At 36.7% G+C, this 23,303-nt stretch overlaps 5 long non-coding RNA genes across 5 annotated transcripts; all 5 read left to right on the top strand.

Moving 5' to 3' along the window:
- Positions 1–10,226: 10,226 nt before the first annotated feature.
- LOC132813230 (uncharacterized) lies at positions 10,227–11,960 on the top strand. The gene is made up of 4 exons (XR_009644020.1): positions 10,227–10,255; positions 10,890–11,050; positions 11,200–11,267; positions 11,798–11,960. It is a non-coding gene; the product is annotated as an uncharacterized LOC132813230 (long non-coding RNA).
- Positions 11,961–12,137: 177 nt separating this feature from the next.
- Positions 12,138–13,836, top strand: LOC132813231 (uncharacterized). The gene is made up of 4 exons (XR_009644021.1): positions 12,138–12,166; positions 12,802–12,962; positions 13,113–13,180; positions 13,712–13,836. It is a non-coding gene; the product is annotated as an uncharacterized LOC132813231 (long non-coding RNA).
- Positions 13,837–14,050: 214 nt separating this feature from the next.
- Positions 14,051–15,744, top strand: LOC132813232 (uncharacterized). Its single transcript, XR_009644022.1, has 4 exons — positions 14,051–14,079; positions 14,709–14,869; positions 15,019–15,086; positions 15,620–15,744. It is a non-coding gene; the product is annotated as an uncharacterized LOC132813232 (long non-coding RNA).
- An 891-nt stretch (positions 15,745–16,635) lies between these two features.
- LOC132813233 (uncharacterized) lies at positions 16,636–17,670 on the top strand. The gene is made up of 3 exons (XR_009644023.1): positions 16,636–16,772; positions 16,922–16,989; positions 17,521–17,670. It is a non-coding gene; the product is annotated as an uncharacterized LOC132813233 (long non-coding RNA).
- Positions 17,671–18,527: 857 nt separating this feature from the next.
- LOC132813228 (uncharacterized) lies at positions 18,528–19,541 on the top strand. Its single transcript, XR_009644018.1, has 3 exons — positions 18,528–18,682; positions 18,819–18,886; positions 19,475–19,541. It is a non-coding gene; the product is annotated as an uncharacterized LOC132813228 (long non-coding RNA).
- Positions 19,542–23,303: the final 3,762 nt, after the last annotated feature.

The following is a 23,303-nucleotide window of genomic DNA, read 5'->3' as shown; positions in this document are numbered from 1 at the left end:
TACGTCCATTACAATTTAAACATTGTCCAATGTTGTGTTCTTTTAGAACTGTTCTTGGCTCAGTCCCCCATCCGTATTCCGTGTGGTGTTGGTTTCCTTCTTTCTAGTTACCATTCTTTAATTTTTGGATATTGATAAAGGAATATTGAGGTTGTTTTTTTTTTCGCATAGATGCAGAGGGTTTGTTGAGTTCCAGTAATGTAAGTTTTTGGTTCCATTTTGGTACGCAGGTTTTCTGTGGTTTTGGTTTCTTCCAAGGTGGTAGCTGCTTGGACTTATTTTGTTTTTCTGATTAGCGTCACCCAAAGACGGGTCGCGTCTGTGTTTCAAAGGTTGGTTTGTTTTTTGGTTTGGACAAACGAAGGTTTATCCTGGTTTGAGGTCTGTGTTAAGACCGAATGACAGACAATTAATGTCTTTAGAATCAAGTGAATGGTAGCACAAGAAATGGCCCATTCTGGTTCGTAATTAAAAGATATGATTATGGTTGAGTAGATCAGTGTTAAAAACGATCCCCATTCTCCCTTAGTAATTTCAAATTTTTTCGTTTAAATTCAAAGCCAATCATAATTGTGAGAATTAGTCCTATACCTAGGGTCAAATGGACCCATTTATATTCTACCAAGCCCCAAAGGAGCTGGAGTCCTTTCAGAATGTTTCCTCCTATAATGGGTAGGTGGTGGCAGTAGGCGTCCCATAGACTTACGGGCATGACTACAGGGCTAAATTGTTCTTTCATGTGGGAGAAAATATCACATTGGTTCGAGAAATTCCCATTCCTTCACAATAGTTCAGAGTCCCAAGTAAGTCTTGGTTTTGTTTTCCCAGGAAGTCTAGGACTTCTTGGTATTTGGCTGTGGTTTCATCCAAGCTTGCCGGTCGAGGAAGCAGAATGTGGTTTATTTTCGTTCTGGAATCAATCCTTTGATTAATGGCTTGAGAAATGGCCAAATTACGACCACAAACACCCAGAGTAGGATAAGTCCCACTAAGAGCGGTGTATATTGTTCTAGGCCAAGTCATGATAGAATCCAATAAATCCAATCATAGATTTGCACCCAAATGTTTGCAGTAGTTTGTAATACTGACATAGTCCATGCATTAATATGCAAGTTATCATACCAATTTTTTCTTGATTCTTTCTACCCATATTTTTATCTCTTCCTGTAGAGTTTTTTGGTCAGCCTTCCTTTCTTTTGATATTAGGGTCTGGAAGGTCTTTAGCTTCTCGTCATCCGTTGGGCCCGAGAAGGTTATCTCCATCCATTGCTTTTCTGAATAGATGGTTAGCATTCTTTCAAAATGTTCTAGGTCAGGTTTGGGTTTTTCTATTTTTAGATTAATTTTTTCTGCTGGGTTCTTATAAGTTTCTCTGTTTTGTCTCATAATTTTGTCATTACATCCGACATGTCCTGTCGTAACATTAAATTCTCCTGACTGGTTTGTTAGCCAGGTATTTCCAGATGAAGTACTCTATCTGGCAATCTTTTTTAACATATTGAACCTTGTTATTATCACAGGGTTTTAATAGGATTAAATTAGAGAATTCGATCAGTTGACTGATTGTTAATTTGAATACATTTTTTCCTTTTTAGCCACCCATTTTTAGGCTTTGCCAAATTGGTTGTTTTATTTTAGTTTCGTAATTTTCGTTTGTGAGAATGGATTTGATCTCTACTAGTGAGATCTTTAGTTGTTGATCTTTGTTTTCCACGTGGATCTGTATACCCTTGAGGTTAAATCAGCTGTTGTCCTGTTTTCTGTTCTTACGGTGTTATGCAACCATCGTCTATTTATTACATTTAATTGATTTCTAAGGTCATTAAAGGCAATTTGCCAGGCTTGGTCTTTTTTGATTGTTATCACTTCTATTATTAGGTTTTTTGAGTTTTCCCATTGTATTTCTGATTTTTGAATAAATCCTTAATATATGCTTCTGCCTGTTGTTGTCTATTATTATTATTATTATTATCATTATCGTTGCTGTTACTGCTTTTTTTGATTTGTGGTTATCACCAGCCATCTATCAGGAGAAGATTGTTCCCAAAAGGTGGCATTCTGCTTTGTTTTGTAGCAGTACATCCTGCCCCAATGGTAGCAGTACAGAGTTGTATTTTCTACTTTTATTTCAGTTCCCTGTCTTTGTGGGTCTTTTAAGAAGTATTTTAATTTTTTCCAGTCTTGATATACTGATTTCCATTTAGATGTTTGATTTCCATCTGGTTTTCTGCCTCAGTGTTATACTTTTTGGTATTATTTTCATAGTAATTATCCTAAGGAACTTCATAAGTGTATCCACATTTAAATACTACTTTTCCTGAGTTGGGAATTTTGCAGGACCATGGTCCATGGTTTCATTTCTTTTTGCTCTATTATCATTTGGCAGTTTTGGAGGAGAGCGGTATTGTATCCTGATGGGCTATAACATTGTGTGGCTTTATCGGTGCATCCAATTATATGGGTGTTATTTTTATAATAATAGGATAGGAGCAGTTATAGTGGTTTTTTGATCCTGGATCTGATAGTCTGAACGGTTATACGTTTTGTATAAACAGTAGAGCCATCTATCTCTCTGAGGTTTCTTCATTTGTTGTAACATTTTGTATACTATAAGATAGTAATTCGTCTATCCAATTTTGTATAAGATTATCTATTCTTTGATCTTGTTTTGGTTTTCATTCACAAGCTCCTGTTTTAAGACTATTATGTCTAAGGTGTATGTGTGTCCTATAATTTCTTCTCCTATTATTTCTGCTGAGGGTCTTGGATCTGTCCAAGTTTCATATTTTTGAGCTTGCGCAACATTTATCGTAATTAGTCCTAACATTACTAGGGCCATGTTGGATAGGGTTAATCCTCCTATTATTAGAGGCATTCCTGCTGAATTTGTCGAGTTACTGTTGCTGTCGGGGTTATTACCTGTGTTACATTCCAGGCTGCGCTTTATTACTGCCTGAAGTATCCATCCTATAGTTAGAAAGGCTAATACTATAAATAGTAGGGTGTGTTGAACTATAATACACTTAGAGCAGCGTTCTGCCGTGAGTTTCTTTTGTTTTAATCGTCTTAGTCTCTTCTTTCTTGGTTTTTTTTTTTATACTTTTGGTATCCTTTTGCCTTTCCCTAATTGTCCTAACTCCATATTGTTTGTTTTTTGTTTTTTGTTTCCTTTAAATATTTGTTTCCAATTTTTTTCATTTCTGCTGTTTACATCTCTCTTGGAGGTTAAAAAATCCCTCCATTTGTTCCCTGTGTTTCTCTTCTTCTCCTAAATATACAGCCATTCAATCTGCCATGTTCTTAGTCTTTGTTAACTGTCTTATATTATCTACAGATAAAGTCCTTTCTTTACCTTCCTTCCCGACTGTCACTGTCCTATTTCCTACTTGGATTATCTGTTGAGGCAAATGATAGCGGGCTTTAAAGGCTCTTCCTGATTTATTTTGTTTTTTCTCTTGTACCCAATCTCCTACTTTAGGTTGCCAAAATTTTCTGTCTTCTTGAATTTTCTGTTCCCTTTGTTGTCTTAATTCTTCTTTTTTAGTTTTTAGGAGATCTATCCATTCTTTTTTAAGTTTAGTTTGGGTTTCTATTTCAGGCTTATTTTCTGTATTCATTTGTACTCCATATCTCAAATAGTGCGGAGTTATATGGTTCTCTGCTCCTAAGAGATCTATGGGTGTGTTATTGATGGCCAGCTGCACCTCCTTCAACCATTGACTCCAACTACCACCGCGAATGCACAATAATTTTGCCAAGGCTAGTTTGACATCTTGGTTTCTCCGTCTACCTTTCCTGCCGATTCAGGATGGTAAGGTGTGCTAAACTCAAGCTGTATCCCATGAGCGGTACACCACATGTTAAAGTCCTGGTTTTTAAAGCCAGGTCCTTGGTCTGTATGAATTACTCTGGGAGGCCCGTTAGCGACCAGAATCAACTCACTAGCTTCTATAGCATCTTGTGTCCTACAACTCTTTGTTGGGATCAGGGTGGTGAATCCGGTACATTCATCAATACATACTAGGCAATATTTATTCGGTCTTTTAAATGGCTTTTTCCCGTGAGAGGTCGGCAATGGGCCGATAAAATCCATTATCCATTTATCCCCGGGCTCCATATTTTGTGACTGAATAATTTTCGGTTCTTTTTTAGTTCCTCCCTTGATATTATATTTTAGGCAAGTTTTGCATTCATTACAATATCTTTTAACTTCTGCATTCATCCCAGGCCACCAGTATTTCTGCTTTAGGTGTGACTGAGTGGTTTTTATTCCTGGATGCACGGCCCTAAGCCTTCGTGGGCCGTCTTGATAAGTTCTCTTCTCCCTTTCCTAGGGTATTATCTTAGCCTGTTCTGTGGTTTGATCTTTAAATTTGGTTTTGACTACCCCATCAGATTCTTCCCAGTAGTCCTGATTTTTAGGGTATCCTTTTACTTCCTTGCCCTGAAGTAAGTCTTCCAATTCTTTGTCCTGATTCTCTTTTTGCATTTGCCTAGTTATTACTCTTATTTTATATTCTTTTCCTTTCCCAAACTTGCGGCTTTGGCTGCTCGGTCAGCTAGATCATTTCCTTTTTTGTGTTCACCTTCTTTCTGGTGTCCTCTGACATGTATTACTTTTACATTTGGGAGGTTTTCTTTTAATCTAGCTATTTCTTCCCATATTTGTCTATATTGTATGGGGTGATTCCTACAATCATGGAATCCTTTTTCACTCCATTTATCTAGTTCCTCGTTATAGCCTCTACTGGCATAAAAGCTATCTGTACAAACGAGAATTTGGAGTTCTGCAGGAAATTGGCTTGCTTCTTTTAAGGCTAATTCTAACGCCTTTACTTCTGTTTTCTGGGCTGAACCTCCCAGTGGTCCTTTTATTTCTAAGACCTTTTCTTCTTGGAACTCATTGTTTAGTTTTGTACCGATTACTATTCCTATTCCTGTTAATTTTTCTTCTTTACCTTGTTTATCCAGGCCTCTTTGGGCACTACCATCTGTATAGATGTACATATCTGGATTGAATTCAGTTTTTTCTTCAGTAGCAGCTAGTTTATATTTCGGTGTCCACCAAGTATCTGTTTTTCCTGTAAGGGGCTGTATTTCTATAGTGGGGTCAGCTAGTAGGATATCCCATTTTTCATACCTGGCCGAGTGGACCCTTTGGCTCCTTTCTATTTTTTGTTGTTTGGATTGTAATTCTGCCAATTCCGTGAGGATAATTATCTTTCCTTCCCCTTGGATTTTTCTGATGGGTTCCACTGCTCTAGTTATGGCTACCCATGTTTTTTCTATTTTTGGGTATTTCCTCTCTGTTTCTGTAAAGTTTAAAGAGATATATTGGAAGGGTTTGTTCTGTCCTTGACTGGTTACTCTTACGGTGGCACTTTCTTGCCCTATAATTACTTCTAGTGTAATGTCTTTCCCTGGTTCATGCTTTCCCATGTTTTCTGCTTTATTTAATTGGTTGATTAGTTCATTTAGGTTATTTTGATCTTCTTCAGTCCATGAGAATACTTTCTCGGTTAGTTTTTTGTACAGGGGTTTAGATATTTCTGCATATCCTGGGACAAAGTCTCTGGCATAGTTACATAGGCCTAATATTGCTTGTAATTCTTTAATTTTGGTAGGAGGTTGAATATCAGCTATTTTTTCACTGTATTCTTCAGTTAGTCCTTTTCCTTCATTGGTTAGTTCCACTCCTAAGTATTTTACATTTTCTCTGGCGATCTGGGATTTTGCTAGTCCAATTATATATCCCTTATGGTACAGGTGTTCCATTATTCTATGTAGGCAGGCAAAATGTTCTTCTAGGTCACCATGAGTGATATAAATATCATCTACATAGCATTCTATTTGTCCTGGCGGAGCTAAGTTTTGTACTGTTTTTCTGACTTCTGCAGAAAATATTACTGGGCTGTTTAGGTATCCCTGAGGGAGTCTGGTCCAAACTAATTGTCTCCCTAGGGTGTCTGTTATGGCTGTATATGGCCACTCTTCTTTTGGGATTGGATGACTCCAAAATCCATTTGATAAGTCTAGGGTAGTTTTATATTTTCCCTTCTTAAGGTATTCAATGTAGTCTGAGTTCCTTTAAAGTATGACGAGAAGGGCACTGATCCTGAATTCAAGTCTCGGTAGTCACAGACAAGTCTGTACTTTCCTGGCTTATCAGGCTTTGGTATTCCAATTATGGGTGTTTTGTATGGGGATCCTTTTTCTATTAGGACTCCCTGTTCCTCAAGTCTTTCTATGACTTTTTGGATTTCCCTAGCTATCTCTGGTTTGTTGATGCCATACTTCTTTTTGATTTTGAAGTGTCCCATTCCTGTGGAGTGGGATCAATGTTTAGATTACCGCAATGGTATGAGTCTTTTTGCCAGATTTCCCAGTGAGTTTGCACTAGGTGTTTTATTTTTGCTCTGATTTTGGGGTTGCTTTCTTTATCTAAAATTTCTTTTAAGTCTTCTGTTCTTTTGTCTTCTGTTTGTTCTAGTAGTTTGTGTCCTTTAATGTCTTCCCATCCTAATATTACTGGTTCTCCCTGGTCTTTTAGACCTTCTATAATTAGAGCTTTAGTCTCTATTTGTTTTCCATTTTTTAGGATTAATTTGATTTTTCCTACATCTGCCCATTTTACAGGTGCTCCTATGCCCTGATAAGGTTCTGTTCCTACTTTTGGTATGTTTAGTTTTTCTGCCAAACTTTTGTCCATTAATGACATTTCTGCCCCTGTGTCTAGCATTATTGTGAGCCATTGCTGTCTGTGGGGTTTATACCCCTCTATTTTTCCTTGTTCTTGAGGGTAGCATGGTTCTGCTGCTGTCTGTCTGGGTTTTCTCACCATCCCTGTCTGGTGGATTCTTTGCCCTTCTGTATTCCTTTCGTCCCCTTGTGTTTGCACTCTGGCTGATCCAGAGGTTATTGCTTGTCCCTGACTGTTTCTGGGTCTCAGGTTGTATCGTTCTTGTTGAACTTGTCCATTTGGAGGCCTAGGTCTAAAATTTTGTTGGGGTGGCCTATATTCCCGAGGTTGTTGTGGTTGCTGGGCTGGCTGTAGTGGAGGTTGGTATCCCCCTCTAGCTCTTGGGTCTTGATAATTCGGAATGGGGTTTCTCCCTAAATAGTTTGGGCTTACTCCTGGAATTGGTCTAGGAGGTAGCTGCTGTCGGGAGGTCCCTGGTTTCTGGGTTGGACTTTTTCCACTACCTGAACCAATGGTTCATATTGGGGTCGGTATGTCCATGGTTTTCTTTGGTTTTGTTGGCGTCCTTGCGCCTTGGATTTCTGGGTTTCTGATTTAGGTTTTTCTGATTTCCTTTCCTTGGCTTCTGGTTGAGGTCCGTGGGGATTTTGTTTTCCTATTCTATCTAGGGATAGATTGAGGACTTCTCCTAAGTTGATTAATTCTTGTCTGAATACTTGCCATGGGTTTTGTCCCTGTCCTAGTGCTCTGTTTGTGGCTTCCCTGAGCCTGTTTGCATGGCCTTCATTCTGGAATTGTCTGAATAATTGCGACCTGACTTGGACATAGTTTATTTCTAGATCTTCAGCGGATTGTGCTACCTGGAGCATTGTTCTCCCTGATTCCAGGAGTGTTTTGAATATCCTGTTGGCTGCTCCTGCTCTTTGGGTTCCATATACCCGGTTGTGGGCTTCATGAGTATGGTAACTAGATTTATGGTGGTGTGCGGTTCCTGATCTAAAGCAGGACAATCCAGGGCTTTAAATAAAATCTGAATTTTCTTGGGGGTTAGTCCTTCCAAGAAGGCTTTTAGTTTTTCGAAATGTTGAATTATATATTTTATTGCTGCTCTGTCATCTGAGGGAAAGTCTAGGAAGCAGATTTTAAAATTCTTCAGTGAGGGATCACCGTACACACGGCGGGCTGCTACCGTTGTGGTGCTTGTCCGGCTTGTCCGGGCCTGGGATTATTGATTAGCCATCGGGCTTTTTCTACAGCATGTTGCGCCACTAGGACTTGTGCTGCTACTCTATTTAGTTGGGGTATTTGGAGCACTCTGTCTGCTGCCACTATAATTTGCTGAGCTATATCTTCTGCCCAGGCATGTTCTGACATGCCTGGTACTAGCGGTACTTCTCTTCCCCTTAGGTCTGTTTCTCTTCTAATTACTGTTACCGTATGTTGAGCTGGTAGAACGCCAGCGGTATGCTGGTGGGCTGGTTCTAGGGGGTTTCCAGTTCCATCTGCTGGTATGCATCCATCATAGTGATGGTGAGTTCCATCTACATATTCTATTCTGAACCTGTATCGGAGTCTTGCTGCTATAGGTTCTCCATTGAGTCTGTTTAGTCCTTCTAGGACTGACTCATCTGCCCTCAGTCTTACCTCCTGACCTCTTAGGTTAGGTGGGGAGACTATATTGTCGTTTCCTGCTGCGACTATTTCTGCCCAATCATTTCTAAAATAACAGGCAGGTATATTGGCCATTTTCTTTTTCTTTTTGAGGGGCTTTTATTTTTTTTTACTATTCGCTATATCCCTACAGAAGGAGTTTATTTGGTGACAAAGATAATATTTACGCCGTGAGGTTCAAGATAGTGCAATCTCTCGAGCCCCACGTTGGGCGCCAATTGTTATGTTATTCAGTGGATATCCTCAATAGGTATGGGTTACTACCGGATTAAACTACAGTACCTCGGCATATACCTGAGGCCGTTACCTGTCAAGTTTACCAGTGGTCCCTATTGACTGTATGGTCCTGATAGCTACAAACTCGGCTGGGTTTTATCGCAGGTCTCTAGGTCCCTTCAGTTTATCCTTTCACCTAGGAGTGAGAGGATTCACTTTAAGTCAATCCTAATGCCTTCTCAGCTAAGTTCTAGACTTAACATACCAACACAAAGTAAACATATCTTATCAAATAAAGGTTCGGCGAATACGAAGTGTGTGGTGTAAAATATAATAGAAATTTATCAATATAATAAGTTGAATACTCACAATCAGATGTTTTTCAGTTAATCACAATCGTTACAGCCTTTTTGAATGTTCTTAAAAGATACCTAGGATAAAAGCAGAGCTTAATACCTGAGTGTCCCCAATGGAATCTTCATAGACTAGCGTGTATCAGCTAGTTGGTTCAGATTGTATCTTCTTCAGGCTAGAATGCAGTGCCTCAACCGAGAATCTTTTAGGCAGGCGTATTTCAGCAAGCTCTTTCCGTCCGTATGTTTCATCCGATCTCCGTATTTTGCACAAATGTGTCTTTTCTGCAAGCCTGGTGGTTCAGAGGATGGTTGGGTGACTCATTGTCTGTGTTTTCAAGACAAGAATGAGTTCTGTCTGTTTTAGCTCTGCTTTTATATCCCTTACAGTCTAAGTTAAGCAATTACATCATTTGTTAAACTGGAATCTCAAACTGTGCCTCGGTCAGCATTGTTTTAAAGGTCGCGTTAAAACACTTAATTAGCTGAGAAAACAATAAGTAGCTGATACGTAGCTGGTAGAGAGCAGTTGCCACATAGTCATAGTTATACTTAATTGTTGCTTGGCTAAAATACAATAAAGAGTTAATAGTATCATTGTTGCTACAATCTAATATAATCAGGTAAAATTCCACAGAAGAATTGAGTCTTTTCATGAAGAAGTAGACAGATCCCATGACACTTAACGAGTTAATAGCATCATTGCTGTTAAGCTTAATCTTATACAATATAATATAATCAGGTAAAATTCCACAGAGGAATCGAGTCTTTTCATGAAGAAGTAGACGGATCCCATGACACTTAACGAGTTAATAGCATCATTGTTGTTAAGCTTAATCTTATACAATATAATATAATCAGGTAAAATTCCACAGAGGAATCGAGTCTTTTCATGAAGAAGTAATGGATCCCGTGACAACCTCTGAAATGCATTTTGTTCTCACAGTGTGGCAAATGTTGCCAACACCAGCGTGTATTCACTCTGCACGTTTAGAAATGATTCTACGCAGGATGTTGACAGGGTCACTGTGTACCACGAATTCAGAGACAACACCAACAACATCTCCACCTTAGGGGTCTACTCACTGGACAATAACAGCCTCTACGTAAATGGTATGGACATTTAAAGATATATGTTGTGCACTTGAATTTTATTGTACATGATTAGCCATATCATTCAGAATGAATTAGGTCCATTTCAAACAATGCATGAAATTTTACTACCATTTCTAAAATGTAAATTCCACACGGTACATGATACTAACAACATTTCAATCTTTTTTTGCAGGTTATCATGAAACAACACCTTTACCAAGTAAGTATGCTTCTTCGCCTTAGATTCATGTAAAGTTTGTAGTATTCCCATGTTAAACTAAAAGCAACTCTGCCACTTATGATTGTTACTGTATTTTCAAATAAAGCTGTTTTTGTGCGGATTCAATGGTTTCCCTATTACTCTTGAGCATTAATATTTTTCTCTCTAATGTTGAAGCTGAGTTCTGGTATTGAAAATTCCATGAATTTTCAATTAATGTTTGTCTGTGTTACTTTGCATCCAATCTTCTTGGTATAAGGTGTATAAAAAACTGTTAATTAAATCTAGATGGCATTATACAGAATATAACACTAGCTCATAAACTCACAACAGAAATCTGAAATTTCCAGTGTGAAGATCTGTTCATTCGGTTTATTCATTTTAAACAGTTCATTCCAAGACATCTGGAGATATAGATTGTCTGCACAGACAGCATGCAGCAAAATCAGAAAAACAAGCACTCAAATGGGCAAATATATCTCTCAACATTGACAGAATGCTGTCAATAATCTCGTACTTTGTTGTTTGGATGTTTGTTTAGACCTTTAAGGCTTTTGTGGGTTGCAGGAAGGATGTTCATCTGGAAATGTGTATTTTATTTTCAGACTAATGTTCTCCTTGTGTCCTCTGCTAGCATTACCACCAGCATTGACAACAACACGCACTCCAAATGTGACAGAGAAGCCCATTGAATTTAATGTGACCTTCACAATCACCAACCTTGAGTTTACACAAAGTCTACAAGATTCCAGTTCCTTGCTTTTCAGTTCTGCATCAAATATTATTTCTCACCAGGTAACAAATATATTACAGTATTATTGCAATAACTATATGTTGCAGATAGATTAACTCTTATGTTACTGGTAAAAGAAAATGGTTTAGTCTTCTTTTTCCAATCATTGAGAGTTTCACCCTGTAACAATATGATTTCTACTTCATTTCAGCTCACTGCCCTGTTCACCAAGAGTAAAATTAATGAAACATTTTTACATTGCAATGTTGTTTCCTTCAGGTGAGTTCAGTTTGTGTTTAAAAATGACAATTGCTGCAAATGTTATTGAAATAATCAATATGTATTTTTAAATTGCACAATTAGATGCATGGAATGATGTAATAAAGTCTGAAAATGAACACCTATACAACAGAAAATCACAAAGATATATTTCATGGTTGAATGTTGCATATACTGTTGAGTGATTTATGATCCTGTTGTTTAATATTTCAGTTACATGGTGCAGTGTAATTGTGCCTTTTAATTCATTGAATGGTCTTTGATCTTGAACCAGGGAACAGCTTCCTTCACCTTTTATTCACTTTGACTCTCTGACCCTTCATTTCTCGTATAATCAGTGAATATTTAAACACCCATGTTTCATATTCAAGCTTTTAAGAATAGAATTAGTTGTAAATTATCCAAATAGGTGGTCCTTTGAATGATTCCAACTTTAGTGAAGTACCTATAATATTCATGAGGAGATGAATGATGATTAGCGTGATAATACAATTTTTAGTTAACCTCTGAAATGCATTTTGTTCTCACAGTGTGGCAAATGTTGCCAACACCAGCGTGTATTCACTCTGCACGTTTAGAAATGATTCTACGCAGGATGTTGACAGGGTCACTGTGTACCACGAATTCAGAGACAACACCAACAACATCTCCACCTTAGGGGTCTACTCACTGGACAATAACAGCCTCTACGTAAATGGTATGGACATTTAAAGATATATGTTGTGCACTTGAATTTTATTGTACATGATTAGCCATATCATTCAGAATGAATTAGGTCCATTTCAAACAATGCATGAAATTTTACTACCATTTCTAAAATGTAAATTCCACACGGTACATGATACTAACAACATTTCAATCTTTTTTTGCAGGTTATCATGAAACAACACCTTTACCAAGTAAGTATGCTTCTTAGCCTTAGATTCATGTAAAGTTTGTAGTATTCCCATGTTAAACTAAAAGCAACTCTGCCACTTATGATTGTTACTGTATTTTCAAATAAAGCTGTTTTTGTGCGGATTCAATGGTTTCCCTATTACTCTTGAGCATTAATATTTTTTCTCTCTAATGTTGAAGCTGAGTTCTGGTATTGAAAATTCCTTGAATTTTCAATTAATGTTTGTCTGTGTTACTTTGCATCCAATCTTCTTGGTATAAGGTGTATAAAAAACTGTTAATTAAATCGAGATGGCATTATACAGAATATAACACTAGCTCATAAACTCACAACAGAAATCTGAAATTTCCAGTGTGAAGATCTGTTCATTCGGTTTATTCATTTTAAACAGTTCATTCCAAGACATCTGGAGATATAGATTGTCTGCACAGACAGCATGCAGCAAAATCAGAAAAACAAGCACTCAAATGGGCAAATATATCTCTCAACATTGACAGAATGCTGTCAATAATCTCGTACTTTGTTGTTTGGATGTTTGTTTAGACCTTTAAGGCTTTTGTGGGTTGCAGGAAGGATGTTCATCTGGAAATGTGTATTTTATTTTCAGACTAATGTTCTCCTTGTGTCCTCTGCTAGCATTACCACCAGCATTGACAACAACACGCACTCCAAATGTGACAGAGAAGCCCATTGAATTTAATGTGACCTTCACAATCACCAACCTTGAGTTTACACAAAGTCTACAAGATTCCAGTTCCTTGCTTTTCAGTTCTGCATCAAATATTATTTCTCACCAGGTAACAAATATATTACAGTATTATTGCAATAACTATATGTTGCAGATAGATTAACTCTTATGTTACTGGTAAAAGAAAATGGTTTAGTCTTCTTTTTCCAATCATTGAGAGTTTCACCCCTGTAACAATATGATTTCTACTTCATTTCAGCTCACTGCCCTGTTCACCAAGAGTAAAATTAATGAAACATTTTTACATTGCAATGTTGTTTCCTTCAGGTGAGTTCAGTTTGTGTTTAAAAATGACAATTGCTGCAAATGTTATTGAAATAATCAATATGTATTTTTTAAATTGCAAAATTAGATGCATGGAATGATGTAATAAAGTCTGAAAATGAACACCTATACAACAGAAAATCACAAAGATATATTTCATGGTTGAATGTTGCATATACTGTTGAGTGATTTATGATCCTGTTGTTTAATATTTCAGTTACATGGTGCAGTGTAATTGTGCCTTTTAATTCATTGAATGGTCTTTGATCTTGAACCAGGGAACAGCTTCCTTCACCTTTTATTCACTTTGACTCTCTGACCCTTCATTTCTCGTATAATCAGTGAATATTTAAACACCCATGTTTCATATTCAAGCTTTTAAGAATAGAATTAGTTGTAAATTATCCAAATAGGTGGTCCTTTGAATGATTCCAACTTTAGTGAAGTACCTATAATATTCATGAGGAGATGAATGATGATTAGCGTGATAATACAATTTTTAGTTAACCTCTGAAATGCATTTTGTTCTCACAGTGTGGCAAATGTTGCCAACACCAGCGTGTATTCACTCTGCACGTTTAGAAATGATTCTACGCAGGATGTTGACAGGGTCACTGTGTACCACGAATTCAGAGACAACACCAACAACATCTCCACCTTAGGGTCTACTCACTGGACAATAACAGCCTCTACGTAAATGGTATGGACATTTAAAGATATATGTTGTGCACTTGAATTTTATTGTACATGATTAGCCATATCATTCAGAATGAATTAGGTCCATTTCAAACAATGCATGAAATTTTACTACCATTTCTAAAATGTAAATTCCACACGGTACATGATACTAACAACATTTCAATCTTTTTTTGCAGGTTATCATGAAACAACACCTTTACCAAGTAAGTATGCTTCTTAGCCTTAGATTCATGTAAAGTTTGTAGTATTCCCATGTTAAACTAAAAGCAACTCTGCCACTTATGATTGTTACTGTATTTTCAAATAAAGCTGTTTTTGTGCGGATTCAATGGTTTCCCTATTACTCTTGAGCATTAATATTTTTCTCTCTAATGTTGAAGCTGAGTTCTGGTATTGAAAATTCCTTGAATTTTCAATTAATGTTTGTCTGTGTTACTTTGCATCCAATCTTCTTGGTATAAGGTGTATAAAAAACTGTTAATTAAATCGAGATGGCATTATACAGAATATAACACTAGCTCATAAACTCACAACAGAAATCTGAAATTTCCAGTGTGAAGATCTGTTCATTCGGTTTATTCATTTTAAACAGTTCATTCCAAGACATCTGGAGATATAGATTGTCTGCACAGACAGCATGCAGCAAAATCAGAAAAACAAGCACTCAAATGGGCAAATATATCTCTCAACATTGACAGAATGCTGTCAATAATCTCGTACTTTGTTGTTTGGATGTTTGTTTAGACCTTTAAGGGTGGGTTGCAGGAAGGATGTTCATCTGGAAATGTGTATTTTATTTTCAGACTAATGTTCTCCTTGTGTCCTCTGCTAGCATTACCACCAGCATTGACAACAACACGCACTCCAAATGTGACAGAGAAGCCCATTGAATTTAATGTGACCTTCACAATCACCAACCTTGAGTTTACACAAAGTCTACAAGATTCCAGTTCCTTGCTTTTCAGTTCTGCATCAAATATTATTTCTCACCAGGTAACAAATATATTACAGTATTATTGCAATAACTATATGTTGCAGATAGATTAACTCTTATGTTACTGGTAAAAGAAAATGGTTTAGTCTTCTTTTTCCAATCATTGAGAGTTTCACCCTGTAACAATATGATTTCTACTTCATTTCAGCTCACTGCCCTGTTCACCAAGAGTAAAATTAATGAAACATTTTTACATTGCAATGTTGTTTCCTTCAGGTGAGTTCAGTTTGTGTTTAAAAATGACAATTGCTGCAAATGTTATTGAAATAATCAATATGTATTTTTTAAATTGCAAAATTAGATGCATGGAATGATGTAATAAAGTCTGAAAATGAACACCTATACAACAGAAAATCACAAAGATATATTTCATGGTTGAATGTTGCATATACTGTTGAGTGATTTATGATCCTGTTGTTTAATATTTCAGTTACATGGTGCAGTGTAATTGTGCCTTTTAATTCATTGAATGGTCTTTGATCTTGAACCAGGGAACAGCTTCCTTCACCTTTTATTCACTTTGACTCTCTGACCCTTCATTTCTCGTATAATCAGTGAATATTTAAACACCCATGTTTCATATTCAAGCTTTTAAGAATAGAATTAGTTGTAAATTATCCAAATAGGTGGTCCTTTGAATGATTCCAACTTTAGTGAAGTACCTATAATATTCATGAGGAGATGAATGATGATTAGCGTGATAATACAATTTTTAATGTTAACCTCTGAAATGCATTTTGTTCTCACAGTGTGGCAAATGTTGCCAACACCAGCGTGTATTCACTCTGCACGTTTAGAAATGATTCTACGCAGGATGTTGACAGGGTCACTGTGTACCACGAATTCAGAGACAACACCAACAACATCTCCACCTTAGGGTCTACTCACTGGACAATAACAGCCTCTACGTAAATGGTATGGACATTTAAAGATATATGTTGTGCAACTTTATTTTATTTGTGATAGCCATATCAAGAATGAATTAGGTCCATTTCAAACAATGCATGAAATTTTACTACCATTTCTAAAATGTAAATTCCACACGGTACATGATACTAACAACATTACAATCTTTTTTTGCAGGTTATCATGAAACAACACCTTTACCAAGTAAGTATGCTTCTTAGCCTTAGATTCATGTAAAGTTTGTAGTATTCCCATGTTAAACTAAAAGCAACTCTGCCACTTATGATTGTTACTGTATTTTCAAATAAAGCTGTTTTTGTGCGGATTCAATGGTTTCCCTATTACTCTTGAGCATTAATATTTTTCTCTCTAATGTTGAAGCTGAGTTCTGGTATTGAAAATTCCTTGAATTTTCAATTAATGTTTGTCTGTGTTACTTTGCATCCAATCTTCTTGGTATAAGGTGTATAAAAAACTGTTAATTAAATCTAGATGGCATTATACAGAATATAACACTAGCTCATAAACTCACAACAGAAATCTGAAATTTCCAGTGTGAAGATCTGTTCATTCGGTTTATTCATTTTAAACAGTTCATTCCAAGACATCTGGAGATATAGATTGTCTGCACAGACAGCATGCAGCAAAATCAGAAAAACAAGCACTCAAATGGGCAAATATATCTCTCAACATTGACAGAATGCTGTCAATAATCTCGTACTTTGTTGTTTGGATGTTTGTTTAGACCTTTAAGGCTTTTGTGGGTTGCAGGAAGGATGTTCATCTGGAAATGTGTATTTTATTTTCAGACTAATGTTCTCCTTGTGTCCTCTGCTAGCATTACCACCATTGACAACAACACACACTCCAAATGGGACAGAGAAGCCCATTGAATTTAATGTGACCTTCACAATCACCAACCTTGAGTTTACACAAAGTCTACAAGATTCCAGTTCCTTGCTTTTCAGTTCTGCATCAAATATTATTTCTCACCAGGTAACAAATATATTACAGTATTATCGCAATAACTATATGTTGCAGATAGATTAACTCTTATGTTACTGGTAAAAGAAAATGGTTTAGTCTTCTTTTTCCAATCATTGAGAGTTTCACTCTGTAACAATATGATTTCTACTTCATTTCAGCTCACTGCCCTGTTCACCAAGAGTAAAATTAATGAAACATTTTTACATTGCAATGTTGTTTCCTTCAGGTGAGTTCAGTTTGTGTTTAAAAATGACAATTGCTGCAAATGTTATTGAAATAATCAATATGTATTTTTTAAATTGCAAAATTAGATGCATGGAATGATGTAATAAAGTCTGAAAATGAACACCTATACAACAGAAAATCACAAAGATATATTTCATGGTTGAATGTTGCATATACTGTTGAGTGATTTATGATCCTGTTGTTTAATATTTCAGTTACATGGTGCAGTGTAATTGTGCCTTTTAATTCATTGAATGGTCTTTGATCTTGAACCAGGGAACAGCTTCCTTCACCTTTTATTCACTTTGACTCTCTGACCCTTCATTTCTCGTATAATCAGTGAATATTTAAACACCCATGTTTCATATTCAAGCTTTTAAGAATAGAATTAGTTGTAAATTATCCAAATAGGTGGTCCTTTGAATGATTCCAACTTTAGTGAAGTACCTATAATATTCATGAGGAGATGAATGATGATTAGCGTGATAATACAATTTTTAGTTAACCTCTGAAATGCATTTTGTTCTCACAGTGTGGCAAATGTTGCCAACACCAGCGTGTATTCACTCTGCACGTTTAGAAATGATTCTACGCAGGATGTTGACAGGGTCACTGTGTACCATGAATTCAGAGACAACACCAACAACATCTCCACCTTAGGGGTCTACTCACTGGACAATAACAGCCTCTACGTAAATGGTATGGACATTTAAAGATATATGTTGTGCACTTGAATTTTATTGTACATGATTAGCCATATCATTCAGAATGAATTAGGTCCATTTCAAACAATGCATGAAATTTTACTACCATTTCTAAAATGTAAATTCCACACGGTACATGATACTAACAACATTTCAATCTTTTTTTGCAGGTTATCATGAAACAACACCTTTACCAAGTAAGTATGCTTCTTAGCCTTAGATTCATGTAAAGTTTGTAGTATTCCCATGTTAAACTAAAAGCAACTCTGCCACTTATGATTGTTACTGTATTTTCAAATAAAGCTGTTTTTGTGCGGATTCAATGGTCCCTATTACTCTTGAGCATTAATATTTTTCTCTCTAATGTTGAAGCTGAGGTCTGGTATTGAAAATTCCATGAATTTTCAATTAATGTTTGTCTGTGTTACTTTGCATCCAATCTTCTTGGTATAAGGAGTATTACAAACTGTTATTTAAAGTTAGAATGCATTATACAGAATGTAATACTTGCTAGTAAACTGACAACAGAAATCTGAAATTACCAGTGTGAAGATCTGTTTATTCAGTTTACTCATTTTAAACAGTTCATTCCAAGACATCTGGACATATAGTTTGTCTGCACAGATAGCATGCAGCAAAATCAGAAAAACAAGCACTCAAATGGGCAAATATATCTCTCAACATTGACATAATACTGTCAATAATCTTGAACTATGTTGTTAGGATATTTGTTTAGACCTTTACTGCTTTTGTGGGTTGCAGGAAGGATGTTCATCTGGAAATGTGTATTTTATTTTCAGACTAATGTTCTCCTTGTGTCCTCTGCTAGCATTACCACCAGCACTAACAACAACACACACTCCAAATGTGACAGAGAAGCCCATTGAATTTAATGTGACCTTCACAATCACCAACCTTGAGTTTACACAAAGTCTACAAGATTCTAGTTCTTTGTTATACAGTTCTGCATCAAATATAATTTCCCACCAGGTAACACAGATTTCACTATCATACCAACAATTATTTTTTTTTCAGTTAGTGATCAAAGAAATGATCTACTGAAAATATTTTACAATTTATGAGAGCTTTACCTTCCACTAAAAGTTTGTTTGTGTCTTTATTTCAGCTCACTGCCCTGTTCAACAGGAGTAAAATTAATGCAACACTTTCACGTTGCGAAGTTGCTTCATTTAGGTGAGTTATTTTTGTGTTAAACCATAATAATTTCTCTGATGGTTAAGTGAAAGATTGACAAGGTAACAATTTTTGAAACAATGTTAGTTCACCAATATTCATCTCAAGGGCAATTAGAGATGGGTAATAAATGTTGGTCCTCATAGCCCACATCCACTGGATGAACTGTTTAAAAATAGTTTGAAAGTGCTAGGATTGACACAACATAATACCCACAAAGATATCTTTCGAAGTTGATTGTTACACATATGCCTGAATGTTTTCTGATGCTATTGCTTCATATTTGTTTTATATTGGTGCATTTTAATTATTGTCACCAGTTCTTCCAAATGGTATGAGAAGTTACCCTGTGAACTGCTGGTTTACCTTTTGTCTGGAGGATGTTTTGGACACTTACTTCCTCAAGTACTGTGTTAGAGAACTGACACTTTGAGAACAATGACAATTGAAAGTTTTTTAATCAATGGTGCATAGGACAATTGAATTGCCCAAAGTTTGTGAACTTTTGAATGTTAATTAGAATGATGAATAATATTTTCAAGACAGCTTCCTTTTTGGTTAATTTCCACAAATCATTTTTGTCTGCAGCCTTGCAAGTCTTGGAAACACCAGCGTGTATGCAATCTGCACGTTCAGAAATGATTCTACTGCTCAGGAAATTGATAAAGTTACTGTGTACCATGCGTTCAGAGACAACACAGAAACATCTCCACCTTAGGAATATATTCACTGGATAATAACAGCCTCTACGTAAATGGTAGTTAATGATCAGTTTAATCATGATATTATGTTCAATAGAATTTTATTTTTGTCATTTAAATATTGCATTCAAATTGAATTCAGTTCATTTCAAACAATGCACAAGTTTTATTCCACTCTTTAATGATAAAATTTTATCTTTCACTCACATATGTTTTTTTTATATAGGCTACCATGAGTCAATTCCTTTGCCAAGTAAGTATACTTCCCGTTACTTAGTTCACTTATTATTTCTTTTTTAATCTCATGGTTAAAAAAAATGCAGAATTCTTTTCTGCAATAAAACAAAATCCAATAATTCCCGTACATTCCTTGTGAATAATTCTTTTTCCGTATGATGACTGAGTTAAATTCTGTAATTTAGAATACTTTGAAGATTCAAACAATCGTTTGAGTGTCTCTTGCATCCAGTCTTCTTCATATGTGGACTTTTACAGCCTAACACCATTTGGGATAAAACAGTCCACTAGGCACTGTGGTAGAATCCCTCTACCTCTGGGCGAAGAACTGGTTTCAATTCCCACTGGTCTCAGACATGTGTCGTAACATGCCTAAACAGAAGATTAAAGTAACTAAATCAGCCCCTTTGATTGCACCCCATTCATGAACTTCAGTATTCACTCCTTCAGCACTAATGTGCAATGACAGGAGTGTGGACTATCTAAAAGATGCACTATATTAACTTAAGAAGAGTCTTCCAACAGCACCCCAAAACGCAACTTCAACCACATAGCGGAAAAAGACTGTATGCAAACATGACCACCAGCAACTTGCCTTCCAAGTCATACTATCTTGTTTAGGAACTATTAACACTGATGCTTCATAATTCATGGCTTATCCTGGAACTCTTTCAAAACTGCACTGTGGTTGTCCCTACCCACCAAGGACCACAATTGCTCAAGAAGGCAGCTCGCCATTATGTTCTCTAGGGCAATTAGGGTTGGGAAATAAATGCTGGCTTAGACAGCAAGTCCACATTCCCTGAATGGATAGAAAAAGAAAAAAAATCATAGAAATAATGCTTGTAATTAGATCTGCAGGACTGGAGGCAAAAGACTTGGAAAAAATATTCTGTCCAAGACAACTGATGATCCAAGCATTTTATTTTATTCTTGACTGGAATATTTGTCTCACTGTTGAGTCCAGCATTTGTTGCCAATCACAAATTACCTTTGAACAGAGGTACTGAATAAACCATTCCAGAAAGCATTTCAGAATCATCCATATTGCTATTGGTCTCAAGGTGCAAGTAGGTCAGCCAAGGTAAGGGCAGCTGATTTCTTTCCTTTAAGGACATTAGGAACCCTCATCTTCCCCCACCTTGATGCATAAAGGCAGAAGGTAGACGGGAACACCAATTTGTTTATTATTACCGAGACCAGGTTTGAATTCCACATTTCATTCAGTTAATTTATACTCCACAAAACTGCTGTGGTGGAAAACTTCTCCCCAAAGTATTATCTTAGTTATCTTAATTATTCATCCAAGATACCATTGCACTATCTCAACCAAATCAAGTACCCACTTATACCCATGTATATCACATAGTAGAAGAAAAAAAAACTGTGTTCTGCAATGCTCAGTAAAATTCTCAGCTTGAAAATCTGCTTTTAGTTCAACTATAAGTTTTTACACCTCTGTTAATTTTACCTAATGTGTAGATTTTGAATAGACTGAGTTTCATACCTGCCACCTGAAAAGCTGAAATGCATTGCTATCGATGCTGGCTGTCTAAAATTGACCTTAGTGTCCAGGGATGTGCAGCCTAAGTGGACTAGCCATGGGAAATGCAGGGTTTCAGGCTTAGGGTGGGGGTCTGGGTCTGGGTGGAATGCTTTTTGGAGATTTGATGGGTCAAGTGGACTCTTTCTGCATACAGTCAGGATCCTATGATTCTATGAAGAAAGCAGGTCACAGCCACTTTCTTATGGACAAATTAGTGATGGACAATAAATTCTCGCCCAGCCAATAATGCTGACATCCCATGAATGAATAAAAAAGAAAGGGACAGGCTAAGGTTACGTCTGGACCCTCCCACCCATCCCCATCTACTTCCCACACTGAGCAAGTTCAATTTCAGTGACTCACTTCAGCTGTAGACCCCTCCTGCTAGACTAAAAATTGAAGCTGGGCATCAATTTGTTTGCCCCTTAACAACTTCAATTGAGGCAGGGACTGATTGAGGTCTCACACTCACCACCATAAAATTGCAGAAAAGTCAGGAGAGGTATGAACTTGACCCTCTCCACCTCCCCTGCACACCTACTGATGGAAGAACATAAAACTCTGATATCTAAGTCAGTAAGAATGAAAAAAAATGTTTCTTAACAGAGAAGCAATCAGTCACACATTCCTTGGTTAGGGCAGCTTTTGTACCAAACACATATATGAAAGCAATAAGTTCTTTTTGTGTGAAAAAGACAAACTTTTCCATCCCAACCTGCCACAAAGTATTTTGATGTGATTTCTGTTTTCTTGGTTTATTCAAACTTCACTCTGGAAGAGAGATGATACAATTGCAAAGATTATTTTACTCCCAGTTTAACATTTCTTCAATTTATTTTAACAGCACCAGTTGTGACCACAACTCCAAACCCGCAAGTCGAGTTCTTCGATTTTAATGTGACCTTCATTATTACTAACTTGGTACCAACAACAAATCTAATAGCATCCAATTCTGCACTACACAAATCTGCCTCAAATATTATTAATTTCCAGGTTAGTTGATAATTTAGTTATGAATACAGATATATTATTTCATTAAATACAGAATTTTCCCAATACTGTGTCTGTTCCTTTCCTTCAGTTAAACAATGTGTTTACAAACAGCAACATCAATAGAACATTCTCAAGCTGCAGAGTTCAATCATTCAGGTAAGGAATGTTGACATTACTTTAGTCTTATTATTGTTATTATAATTACTATTTCTAAACCTATTAAGAAGAATTAATACTGCAAAAATAGTTAGAACTATGATGTATTCTCTCAGGTTCTTATTGCTGTCTCAGTACTCAAATCTAATTGATATACTCGCTGAAGGAAATAGTTTGTAGCTTTGATCGATATTTGTCCTACATGACTTTGTGTGCAATGGGGCATGATAAAGCACGGTGTCATGGTAAAGCAAATTATGTTCCAAAAAATTGCTGGTCTTAATAAGACCGCTCCCCCACCCCCCGCCCCCAACCCCACCCCCCCACCAAACAACCCAGGGAACAGAGTGAAAATGTTGCACTCTCAGGAGGGCAGTCTGTTCCCTCCCAGACCAGCCATTTCACCAGTGCCCTCACTGCTTGCTCCTCTAGCTAGCGCACCACAATTCTGCTATCTATAACAGGAAGGCATAGCTTGCAAGTTGGCCTCCTAATCCCAATGCTTGAAGTCAACTTCCAAGGTCATTTGTACTCACTTCCACTGAACATGTAGCCTGCACTTCCAACTGTAAGCACTTAGAGCTGGTAACCAGGATTGTGGAGCCAAATAAGCCAAATATTCAATTCCTTTCAAAGATATGCATCTTATGGGCAATCTGTCAACTAGGGAATACTTAGCAACTGTGTCCTAAATAGAGCAAATGCAAGTTGAGAACATTGAGTTGCAAAGAATTATTCAGCAAAAACTCTGAGCTGGCATTCAGTTTAGTTGCAACACATTGAA

This window comes from Hemiscyllium ocellatum, unplaced genomic scaffold (genome assembly GCF_020745735.1).
Source record: "Hemiscyllium ocellatum isolate sHemOce1 unplaced genomic scaffold, sHemOce1.pat.X.cur. scaffold_3527_pat_ctg1, whole genome shotgun sequence".
Classification (NCBI taxonomy): domain Eukaryota; kingdom Metazoa; phylum Chordata; class Chondrichthyes; order Orectolobiformes; family Hemiscylliidae; genus Hemiscyllium; species Hemiscyllium ocellatum.
Note: the sequence above shows the minus strand (reverse complement) of the source record. Positions and strands in the feature narration are given on the sequence as shown.